Genomic DNA, 12,897 nt, shown 5'->3' with positions numbered 1-12,897 from the left:
CTTTGCATAGTTTCCAAAGTTCCTCTTGTTATTGATTTCTAGTTTTACGCAATTGTGGTCAGAGGATACTTGATATAATTTCAATTTTCTTGATGTTTTAAGACTTGCTTTGTGGCTTAACAAATGGTCTATCCTTGATAATGACCCATGTGCTGAGGAGGAGAATGTTTATTCTGCCAGCCATCGGATGAAATGTTCTATAAATATCTATTACGTCCAATTAGTTTACACAACAGATTAAGTCCAATGTTTCTTTGTAGATTTTCTGTCTGAATGATCTGTCCAGTGCTGAAAGTGGGGTGCTGAAATCTCCAGTTATTATTTTATTGGATTCCATCTCTCTCTTTAATAATATTTACTTTATACATGGGTGCTCCAGTGTTGGGTGTATGTGTATTTATTATCATTACATCCTCTTGCTGAACTGAACCCTTTATGATTAAATAATAACCTTCTTTATTTTTTTTTATAGCTTTTTGTCTTGAAAGCTATTTTAATATAACTATAGCTCCTCCTGTACTTTTTTAGATTCCATTTGCATGGAATATCTTTTTCCATCCCTTTATTTTAGTCTATGTGTGTCTTTATAGGTGAAATATTTTCTTAGTAGGCAATAGATAATGGGTCTTGTCTTTTATCCATTCAGCCACTCTGTCTTTTGACTGGCAAGTTAAATCCATTTACTTTCAATGTTATTATTGATAAGTAAGGACTTACTCTTGCCATTTTGTTACCTGTGTTCTGGGTGTTTTGTGATCATTTCTTGCTTCTTTCCTTTTTTCCTGTCTTCCTTTCAGTGAAGGTGAATTTCTCTGGTGTTATTTTTTATTTTTTAATTTCTTGCTTTTTATTTTGTGTATTCGTTGTATGCATTTTGTTTTGAGGTTACCATGAGGCTTGCAAATATCTTGTAACCCATTATTTTAAACTGATGACAACTTAACACTGATTGCATAAACAAAGAATCAAACTAACAAATAAGCAAAGAGAAAATGAATAAAAACTCTACACTTTAACTTTGTCCCCCCACTTTTAAACTTTCTTGTTTCTATTTATATCTTATTCTACTGTCTATATCTTGAAAAGTTGTTGTAGTGGTTATTTTTTGATTGGTTCATCTCTTAGTCTTTCTAGTCAAGATATGAATAGTTTACACACCACAATTCCAGTGTTGTAATATTCTGTGTTTTTCTGTGTACTTACTTTTACTGGTGAGTTTGCACCTTCAGGTGATTTATTGTTGCTCATTAAAGTCCTTTTCTTTTGGATTAAAGTACTCCCTTTAGCATTTCTTGTAAGACAGGTCTGGTGATAAAATCCTTTATCTTCTGTTGTTCTGGAAAAGTATTTCTCCTTCATATTTGAAGAATATTTTTGCTGGATATATTATTCTAGAATAAAAGTATTTTTCCTTCAGCACTTTAAATATGTCATGTCACTCTCTCCTGGCCTATAAGGTTTCCATTGAGAAGTCTGCTGCCAGATATATTGGAGATCCATTGCATGTTATTTGTTTTTTTCTCTTGGGGATTTTAGGATCCTTTCATTATCCTTGACCTTTGGAAGTTTGACTACTAAAGGTCTTGAGGTAGTCTTCTTTGGATTAAATCTGCTTGGTGTTCTATATGCTTCTTGTACTCGAATATTTATACCTTTCTCTGTGTTTGGGAAGTTCTCTGTTATTATCCCTTTGAATAAACTTTCGACCTTGATTTCTATATCTGTCTTCTCTTTAAGGCTGATAACTCTTAGATTTTCTTTTTTGAGGCTATTTTCTAGATCTTGTAGGTATACTTCATTCTTTTTTATTCAGTTTTTCCCAAGATTTCAAATGAATAATTTATTAGATGAAAATAAGGTTACAGAAACTAAGTAGGCACACCACAGATGGCTAATAAGGACATGTAGAAGTTCTGAAAATGATCTGAGATAACCTTTGAAAACGAATATGTTTATAGCCCAAACCCACTACTTTAGAAAACCCTGGAAAACAGAAGAATACACAAGCATGCATTCCACTTTTACATGACATCATTCCATGTCATACAGCCTCTGGAAAACTCCACTAGGTGCTTATTAAGTATGAATTTTTTGGCAAATGAAGTCTTAAAGTCTTAATATTACAAAAATAGTTTTGACCTTCTGGACTCCCTGAAAAATCTTGGAGATCTCCATGAAACCATACTTTGAGTACTGGTATCACCACACTTTTGGGTGTTTAAACATCACCTGCATTCATTTTTTCTTTTGTCCTTTCTGACTGTCTATTTTCAAATAGCCTGTCTTCAGTCTCACTAATTCTTTCTTCTGCTTGATCAATTCTGCTGGTAAGAGACTCTGATGCATTCTTCAGTATGTCAATTGCACTTTTCAATTCCAGAATTTCTGTTCGATTCTCTTTAATGGTTTCAGTCTCTTTGTTAAATGTATCTGATGGTATTCTAAATTCCTTCTCTGTTTTATCTTGAAATTTGTTGAGTTTCCTCAAAACAGCTATTTTGAATTCTCTGTTTGAAAGGTCACATATCTCTGTATCTCTAGGATTGGTCCCTGGTGACTTATTTAGTTCATCCAGTGCTGTCATGTATTCCTGGATGGTCTTGATGTTTGTGGTTGTTCCTTGGTGTCTGAGCATTGAAGAATTAAGTACTTACTGTAGTCTTCACAGTCCTTTTTAAAAACAATTCTTGTCAAGTTGCATCTTTTTATTGCATCGTCAAATGTTGTCCTTGGACATTCTTACCATTTAAACAAATACTCAAAAATTGTAAATCAAAATAAACTCTATTATACTATTGTAATCTGTTTTCTAAGGAAATTATTCTACCATCCAAAAATAACATTTATGTTTCTTTCAGAGAGTAGTTAAAATGTTATTTTATTAAAAATGCCAATATTAGCAATAATGGCCCATGAAGAAATAACTCTTCTATTGTGAAGGTCTGGGTAGTCCAATTAACAACATTACCACCCAACACAATATATCTACATATCTATATCTGTCTATATCTCATAAGGCTTGAGACAGCCTCATCAGTAAGATTCTCATCTTGACAGTGATAGGTCTCTGAGACATGAAAAATAAACACAGTATTCCACAAATAGATTTTAGTATCTTACAGATGTCTGAAAAAATCAAGTTATCAAATAGCAATAGAAGTTTTTAGCTTCTAAATTATTTCTGACATAAAAAGTATAGAATGGCGAAATAGTAAGATTTATCTCAGAACACATTAACTTGAGAAGATTTATAGAATATTAATATAGAAAAATAGCCAACAGGATTAAAAGGCTTGTTTGTACCTGTCCTTTGGAAGGCTCTCCAGGTATTGGTATTCAAAAGTATTTGAGTATTACGATCTAAGTTTTTCTGTCACTATAGGCATATCTGTATTAGGCGGCACCCCAAGCCCAGCAATGCTGTGAGGTGCAAGAGCAGAATCACAGAGGTACTGCCTTGGTGGTCTCGGAGAAGATCAGGAAAAATTTTCTAGATTGCCATGCAAAGACCCTTGTTCTCCTCTCTTACTTTCTCCCAAACAAACAGAGTCTTTCTCTGTGCTGAGCTGCCTGGAGCTGGGAGAGAGGTGACACAAGCTCACCGTGGCCACCACCACTGGGACTGTGCTGGGTCAGACCTGAAGCCAGCATGGTACTGGGTCTCGCCCAAGGCCCGCACTAACCACTGCCTGGCTACCACGTATATTTGCTCAAGGCCCTAGGGCTCTACATTCAGCAGGTAGCAAAGCCAGCTAGGCTTGTATCCTACCCTTCAGGATGGCAAGTTCCCCTTTGTCCCGGGGAGGTCTAGGGACACAATCCAGGAGCCAGGGCCTGGAGTCAGATACTTTAGAAATCAACCTGATGCCCTATTGTACTGCAGCTGAGCTGGTACTCACAACTCAAAGTCTTTCTTTCCCACTGTTCCCTCCCTTTTCCACAAGCAGAAGAACCTCTCTCCATGGCCACCACTGCCCAAGGCCCGTGATGAGTACTGCCAGGGTACTGCTGGTGGTCACTCAAGGTCCAAGGGCTCTTGAGTTAGCTTGTGGTGAGTGCTGCCAGGCCTGGGACTCACTCTTCAGGGCAGCAGGTTCCCCTCTAGTCCAGGGAAGGTCCAGAAATGCCAGTCAAGAGATAAGTCCTGGTATTGGGCACCCCAAGCCTGCTTGGTGCTCTACTCCACTGTGGGCGAGCTGGTACCTATGGTGCAAGACAAACTCCACTTTACTTTCCCCTCTCATTTTCGCAAGCAGAAATAGTCTCTACCCCTAGTCACCAAAACTGGGGATGTCCTGGGTCACATGTGCATCCAGCATGGCTCTGAGTCACAACCAAGGCCCATGGGCAAGTGCTGCCTGGCTGCCACGGTTGAATATTCAGGGCTCAAAGGCTCTTTACTCATCAAGTGATGAATCCTGCCAGGACTGGGTCCTTCCCTTCAAGGCAGTGGGTTCCTTTCTGGCCCAAGTTTTCTCTAGACATGTCATGCAGTAGCTAGATCCTCAGGACTCTATCTGGTGTCCTAGCCTACTGTGGCTATGCTGGTATCTAAGATGCAAGACAAAGTCCTCTTTACTCTTCCCTCTCCTCTCCTCAAGCAGAGGGGAAAAGTCTCTCTCAGGGTGCGAGTTGTGTTGCCTGGTGCTGGGGGAGGGGTAGCATAAGCACTTTCCTAGCTGTACCAGCTGGTGTCTGACTAGATCGTGAGCACCCCAAGCCCACCGGCTCCAAGTCCAGCACAGCACCAGGACTTGCCCCGGAACTGCAGTCCTTGTAGCCTAGACCAGCATTTAAGTTTATTTAGAACCCCAGAGCACTTTAGCCCACAGTGGTGAGGCTTGCCAGAATTAGAGTTCTGACTGCTGGGACAGACAATTCCCCTCTGGCTAGGACTAGTCTAAGTGCTGCCTTCATGAGTGCTGGCTAAGTTCTGTCCCACATTGCTTTCCACTGTGATAGGGCAGCACTGAGTTCCTACGCAAAGTCCCACAGTCACTGTGTTCTCCCTCCCCGAGGCACACAGATTTCCTCTCTGAGCCACAGGGCACCTGCTGGGAGACAGGGAAGGGGTGCTGTAGGCAATTCAAGACTGTTTTTCAGTGCCTCTTTTAGTGATATGAAGTTAACACCAGGTACTGTGATCACTCACCTGATTTTTAGTTCTTATAAAAGTGATTTTTTGTGCAGATAGTTGCTTAATGTGGTGATCCTGCAGAGAGGATGACAGTGGAGGCATCTATCCAGCTCTCTTGCTCCACCTCCCTTACTATGCAATTTTGCTAATGTCTATTTTTTAACATGGTATCATTGTTTCTCTAAACGTAGCCTTTAAATAAATAAGACAGGTAAAAATTTTAGGTGAAAATATCTAGCACATGATAAGAATACAGCAAAAAGAAAATAAATCCAGTCAGTATGCGTTTTCTTCCTTTCTTATAATTCTTGTCAAGTTGCACCTTTTTACTGCATAGTCAAACGTTGTCCTTGAACATCCTTACAGTATGAACAAATACTCAAATATGTGATTTGTAATAAACTCTATTATACTCTTATTTTACAAAGAAAGTATTTCATCATCTAAAAATAACATTTATGTTTCTTTCAGAGAGTACTTAATCAGTCATTTTATTAAAAATGCCAATATCGGTAATAATTGCCTATAACTTTTCTATTGTGAAGGTCTTGGTTGCCCAATTAACAATATCGCCACCCCCACAATATGTCTATATATTTAAATATCTATACCTATATCTCATAAGGTTTGAGACAGCCTCATCAGTATGATTATCATCCTGATAGTGATAGGACTCTGAGACATGACAATAAACACAGTATTCTACAATCAGATTTTGTATCTTACAGATGTCTGAAAAAATCAAGGTATTAAATAGCAATAGCAGTTTTTAGTTTCTAAATTATTTCTGACATAAAAAGTATAGAATAGTGAAATAGTAAGATTTATCTCAGAACACATTAACTTGAGAGGATTTATAGAATATTAAAATAGAAAAATAGCCAACAGGATTAAATCCTGTGCTAAGATTGATGAAATATTCCAGCAAAACTTTATTGATCTACTCCTGTTAAGTACGCAGCTTTGAATTTCTGCTGACAAGTACTGGGGTTAACCAATATAAAAATGACAACTGAAACTCAAAAACACATAAAAAAGAACAGAAAAGTATTCAATATCTGCATGAATCTCTTAGTAAATGAAACTTCTATTGACCAAAAATTTGATTTCTTTTGCCTCTGGGTATAAAGCTGCATCTGGCAAATTGGCTATGAAAATAATTTTTTGGAGAATGAGAAGAAAAAAATGAATAATTTTAGTCATTCTGAAATCAGTTAAAAATTGAGACCATATGAACATTTATTCAGGTTAAACTTTTGCCTTGAAGAATCTTTATTTTAGTTTCTCCCCAAGCCGTGGCTAGATTACAAGGCAGAAAACAAAATGTAATTTGCAAACTTCATGCTTGACACTGAGGAATCACTCTTGATGAAAAAGGCCTGACTTGATACATGTAACCATCAGCAATGTATAGAACCAGAGCTGTCCCGTGTAGATAAAAAAAAATGCTGAATTTTTCCACTAGCCTTTCAGTCTCAGATGACTAAATTATGGATACATTTTCTAAAGTGTGTTCATCTTTTAAAGTCCTAAATAAAAGTTTCTTACTCTTGTAGAATTATATTGGAAAAGAAGAGTATACAGTAATCTCCATTAACCTCCAAAACCGTGGTGGGATTCTGGTCAGCTTCTAGCTATTCTGGTTCAGCTCCTACCAGATGCTGGATTTATTTTATACACTACCTCTGGTCTTTAAAGTGACCTTTCAGATAATAACACTGCCCCCATTTTACAGATGAAGATACTAAAGTACATAGAGTGGTTCAGTCCATTCTCCACGTTCACACAGTTAATAAATAAAAGAGCTAAGTTTTGAATTCAAGTCTTTCTGAATCCCAAATCCTGCCTTTTCAACTCTACTTTCAAAGATGTGCCCTTAGTTGACTGACTGATTCACTCATAATTTTGTGTCGGATTTTAGGTAGGATTTCATATGATCTGTACCTTGAAATTGCAAGATAAGGCACTAGAATGAATTCCAGGGGTTATTTATCCTAAACCCTTCTTTTTATAATGGAGGTAACTGAAGCCTAGGGACTAGCCAAGAACATACATCAAGGTAATAACAAAGTTGGGGCTAGGACATTTACGTTTTAATTAATATTTAAGCTTTACTATTAGGCAAGCCACAACATAAAATGAAAATTTTAATTTTCTCTTACAAAAGTGAATTATGAGATACATTAAAAAAATAAATTTTCAAGCATTCATATTATCATCTGTTGTTGTTATTTATGCTAATATATGATTACAGGCTTTTTCATGAGTGCATTCTGAGGTTGACTCCCCTACAGAATACTTAACAAAAAAATAAGTGGAGACTGGGTTTAAAAACATACAAAATAAATTTCACACTGAGCTCTAAAAGTAGGCATTGAGCCCAATTTCTGGAATAAATCAAAGAGTAGGCAGAAAACAGACAGAAGGAACAGTTATTTTAGCAAGAAAAGTAGGAAAAATTTACCAAGCCAATCATGGGATGATGCATGCAGATAAAAGATGTAGAGAGAAAATGTGCAACACTGACACATGAACACATTTGAATGCAAGAAAGCAAAAAAACCAGAAAGCATAATTGTCCTAAATGTGAATAAACATTCAAATTATGCTGCAGCTGCAAAATTTAAACTCAAGGAAAAGACATTTGCAAAGGAATTTATTAAATAGATGTGATTTGCTGGTTTCACACAACCAGCGGCTCTTTCACAAAGTAAAATGTACAATTTATCTTGATATAAATGACATTTTCCCGGTTGTACTAAATCAAGTAGCAAACATTTTTTCATGAGAGACTCTGTTTATTAAAGAGCACAATACTATTGATACCCAGATGCTTGGGCTTTAACTATGTAGTGTTATTTCATCTAATAAAAGGTCTTATATATTGAGTATGGGCTTATATAATAAGGTTTCTGTGTGAAGGAAAACCACCTTTCTCTATGGCACAAGCCAGAGTAGTTTCTTTGTAAGAAGTTAAGTTTCATGCTGAAACCAGTTCTTGGTTGCTAAACCTGTTCATCCATTCTTCCTTCCATCCATCCATCCATCCATCCATCCTCCATCCATCCATCCATCCATCCTTTATCCATCCAACAGATATTTATGGGTTTCCAAAGTCTATGACACAGTAAAGGATATAAAAATACATCAAAAATCTTACTGTTGGGAATTTTATGATATTAAGATGGTATTTGACCAGAAGACTCAGAGCTTGTTATTAAACTAACACACCTACCCACAATGGTTATTAAACTAACACACCTACCCACAATGGTGATGTTGGCAAGGAAGACCTTTCATTGTGATCAGTCTTTGACTCAAACTGTAATGCAGAAATTGTAGTGCCAGCCTGGATCATTTAGTTTACAGAGTGGTTCTTCAAGTTAAGGTCTCATGGAACAGATCAGCATCATCTAGGAACGTGTTAGAAATGTACATTCTTGGGCCTCACTCTAGAACAAGGGTGTCCAAGGGAGAGAATACAGTTATGTGTTCTTAGTTTCTGTTTCTGGTTGGGCATGTAAAGCCCCATCCTTGTCTCTCTTTTCCATTTATCACTAGAGACAGAAACTAAAAGCCATGGCTTCAGGCTGCTAAAAGCCTAAAACAAAACAAAACAAAACAAAACAGAGCAACAACAACAACAACAACAACAAAATAAAGCAGGCTAGATAAGCTTGCTCTAGACCAATCTGTGTTTGAAAACCACAAAGCCTTAAAATCACTTGGAAGGCTTGAAAAAAATCACAGCCCTTACATTTCTACACAATGGGCTAGGCCACTGGTAAGTGAGGTCAAAGAATAAAAATAATAAGTCTAACAACTTAGAGTGGCAGGCTTTAAATGTCTGCTTAAGAAATTTAGATAATGATGAATTGGTAAATCAGAGAACACTTTCTGAGCAAAAAGCAGACATGATCAGAGTTGTGATTCTGGAAGACTTTGGAGCCAAAGGAGACCAGGGAGCGGTGAACTAATGAGGGGCAATTACATTGTTCAGGTGAGAAGACATAGTAATTTTTCTTTGGTTATTCAGGAGGATGTCCAGCCTCAAATGAATTGGAGCCCTTCACTCAGTTTGCATGTCGTGGATCCTCTTCATCCCTAGTTTGATTCTGTCTGCTCTTTTTGGTATTTCTGCCTAGCATCTGCTACGACTTTCCTGGTTTCTCTGCACTACCATTCTCTGCTGCCCTTTCTCCTGTCCCCTCCACTTTCATTTCCTTCACGAGGAAATCTGCATGCAAATGCACATCACTTTAAATGTTGGTGTTGTCTGTTTTATTTTTAATAGCTGCTCCTTAGAGAGTTTATCAATTATATTCTTCCTCTGAGCATATGATCTTCTAGGTCACAACACAACCACAGGCTTTATCCAACTTTATTTTCAATCTGTTTAATGTCCTCATGTCAAAACAAAACAAAGAAGCTCTGATGCACCTTAATGTGCTAAATCTGTTTTGCCAGCTGACCATTCATCTAACATTATGCCCAGATAATATATATATAATTTCAGTCTTGCATTTCACACAAACAGGGTTGTTTCCAAATACGAAAGACAAAAATTAAATTTTTGTGTATACACAGACACCGTCTTGTAAATGAAACAATATAAAGTGAGTAACAAATACAGCTATAATTAAATGTTGTTATATTAATTCTGACTATTCCAACATGTTGGTCATACTTTGAATCTCATATAATGTCTCAAATATACATGGGGACTCAGATGCATTTCTCACTTAGCTGACACTATGCCATTTACTGAAGATGGACAATTTATTCATGAAGAAGTTAGTGTTGAAACAGAACTCACTCGAATTCCATGATATTTAGGTATAATTATTTAACGTCTTTAAAACACAAAACTTTTTTTTTTCTTGGAGATACTTCATTTAGGAGAAAAATGCTGATTTCGAATAAAGTAAAAGGAGCTGCAACAGATGCGGCTGGCTCCCTGCATTATGTCCCGGGGTTCACTTTGGATGTCAGCCACAGCTGCAGGGGAGTCTCCTTGCCTTTGCAGGGATCCCTAACCCCCAGGTCACAGACCAGTACTAGTTCCTGTTAGGAACTGGGCTGCACAGCAGGAAGTGAGCAGTGGGCCAGCGTGCATTACGGCCTGAGCTCTGCCTCTTGTGAGATCAGTGGTGGCATTAAATTCTCATAGGAGCATGACCCCTATTGTGAACTGTCCATGTGAGGAATCTAGGTATGTGCTCCTTATGAGAATCTAATTCCTGATGACTTGAGGTGGAAGAGTTTTATCCTGAAACCATCTCCCCACCTCCCCACCCTGTCCATGGAAAAATTGTCTTCAATGAAACCGGTCCCTGGACCACTGCCTTACAGTGTAACACCTCAAGTGACAAGTAAGTGTCTTTTTGCTTTCTACCCATGCATGGCTGGCACAGCCCAGCATTGTGAGGGAATTCATGCTCCTTGGGGAAATCCAAAACCAAGGGGAAAAAGTCAGTCAGTAAACCTCCTGCTGCACATCTTTCTAACAGAAATTGGGGCATCTGTACCCCTCCTGGGAGGAACCAAGTTCCCATTGCCTGCAGTGGTGGACTTCCTAACCCACCCACAATTTGGCCTGTGCTTCTTCCCAGATTCACTCTTCCTTCTTCTAACTCTTGATCTTTGGATCAGCTCCCTAATAAATTGCCATACCCAAGTCACTGTCTCAAGCAAGTAACCCAAACAAAGACAATAGCTTATTATTCAACAATATGAATCTCCTTCTGATCTGACACCACTTCTCTAGTATATTTGATTTATATGTGGTAAGACCCTTCTTTTCTCCCTCCAAAAACTACATAATGAAAGGAGTGGAGATGATAGCAAGGACTCAAGTGTTTTCATTGCCTTTCTTTTCTTTTCTTTTTTTTTGAGATGGAGTCTCTCTCTGTCACCCAGGCTGGAGCGCAGTGGTGCAATCTCGGCTCACTGCAACCTCTGCCTTCCAGGTTCAAGCGATTCTCCTGCTTCAGTCTCCCAAGTAGCTGGGATTACAGGCACCTGCCACCACACCCAGCTAATTTTTGTATTTTTAGTGGAGAGGGGGTTTCACCATATTGGCCAGGCTGGTCACCTGACCTCAGGTGATCCGCCCACCTTGGTCTCCCAAAGTGTTGGAATTACAGGCGTGAGCCACCGCGCCCTGCCTTTCATTGCCTTTCTTAGCACACTTACATCATGTTGAACATGTCTGTGTGGATAAATGCAAATTTGTTCAATATGCTAAGAAAACCTAACACTATACCATTTACTTCCATCATTTCATACCTAACCTACCTAATGTACAATATTCGGGTCCACAGATTTATAAAAATGGCATTTGCCCAAAATGCCATTCCAGATTAACAACAATGAAGATTAAATATATGTAATACATCTGGCCTAGATTCTGTACAGGTAGCTAGGAAGTTAAAAAACACAGGCTTTAAATTCAACAGACTGTTAATATGTCTGGAAAGTGTATGCCAGGAATATTTTTGTTCAAATATACCATGCTATTAAAAATATTTCATATAGGATAGCTGAAGAGGAAGCTGTTATGTAAGAAACTACTTCCTATACAAGTAAGGGGAAAAGGGGGAAGTTTTACCTTTGATTATCAATTGTCCATTTTCCTTGCTTCTGAGGCAGGAAAAGATCCAAATTGCAGGCTTTTTTTTTAACCTGATGTCACTCTGAGTATCTGATGTTCAACTGCTCTGAAACACAACAATGCAATAATTAGATGTAATAACTAGCCTGAAACAAAAAGACGCTTAAAAATGATCTCATAAGAACTATTCTGACAGACATTATGTTCAATGCTGTTAAGAAGACAGTTTCATAGAAAATCTACATGGCCGTGTTCTTGCATGATGTCACACTTTGTATTTTTATGCTTTTCAGAAAATAAAATCAATCACACAGAAAAAAACAATGTTGCTGTAATAAATAGGCTTGATATTCTACAATATACATTTCCTATCATTTATTTTCTTTAAAAAGCAATAAAATGCAAACATCAATGATCCAATTCTGTAAGACACAGTATACATATACGATTGTATTCACTTCCTGAGCATTATTTGTTTTATCAACAGTACAACTAAGCCACTGTGACTTTAAAAAGGGCTAAAATGTATCATTTTTTTTCCAGAGTGGTTCTTTTCACTCTGGAAAAAAACCACAGGAGGATGCCATTCATGGCATAATATTCCCAAGTGTGCTACTAGGGACTTGCTGGTGCCTAAGTCAAGCCACAATCCTTAATTAGGACAAATACCTAATGCATGTGGGGCTTAAAACCTAGATGATGGGTTGATGGGTGCAGCAAACCACCATGGCACATGTATACCTATGTAACAAACCCGCACGTTCTGTACATGTATCCCAGAACTTAAAGTAAAATAATAATAATATTAAAAAAATAGTTTCTTAGAAAAGTGACAAAATGGAACATATAACTGGACCCACACTTATGAAAGAGGTAACTATTCCAGATCATATCACATGCTATATAGCTCAGCTATGAGTTTCCTTTCTGAAAAGTGACATAGAAAAGGACTTGGGTCACACAGAAAAATGATCTGATGTTGAAAAGTATAAGTAGCTATAAAGGTCTGTTTCTATTTTTTTGTAAGCAATGTATTCTTTTGGATCTAGGTAGCATATTAAAATATTGTCAGAAGGGAATGAGAAAAATAATAAATCTAAGTAATATTCAGAATTGAGAATATAATTTGTATTTTTTAACCTCCTAA

The 12,897-nt window shown here is 37.6% G+C and overlaps 1 protein-coding gene across 6 annotated transcripts in view; it reads right to left on the bottom strand.

Moving 5' to 3' along the window:
• Positions 1-12,897, bottom strand: part of DLGAP1 (DLG associated protein 1) — a 977,987-nt gene that overhangs the window by 652,645 nt on the left and 312,445 nt on the right. For 5 of the 6 annotated variants that reach the window (XM_063653448.1, XM_054461416.2, XM_054461415.2 and 2 more), the window contains one exon: positions 11,748-11,856. The gene's annotated coding sequence lies outside the window, so the exon portion shown is untranslated. The remainder of the gene's footprint in view (positions 1-11,747; positions 11,857-12,897) is intronic. The other variant, XM_054461414.2, reaches the window with a different exon arrangement.

This window comes from Pongo pygmaeus, chromosome 17 (assembly GCF_028885625.2).
Source record: "Pongo pygmaeus isolate AG05252 chromosome 17, NHGRI_mPonPyg2-v2.0_pri, whole genome shotgun sequence".
Lineage (NCBI taxonomy): Eukaryota > Metazoa > Chordata > Mammalia > Primates > Hominidae > Pongo > Pongo pygmaeus.
Note: the sequence above shows the minus strand (reverse complement) of the source record. Positions and strands in the feature narration are given on the sequence as shown.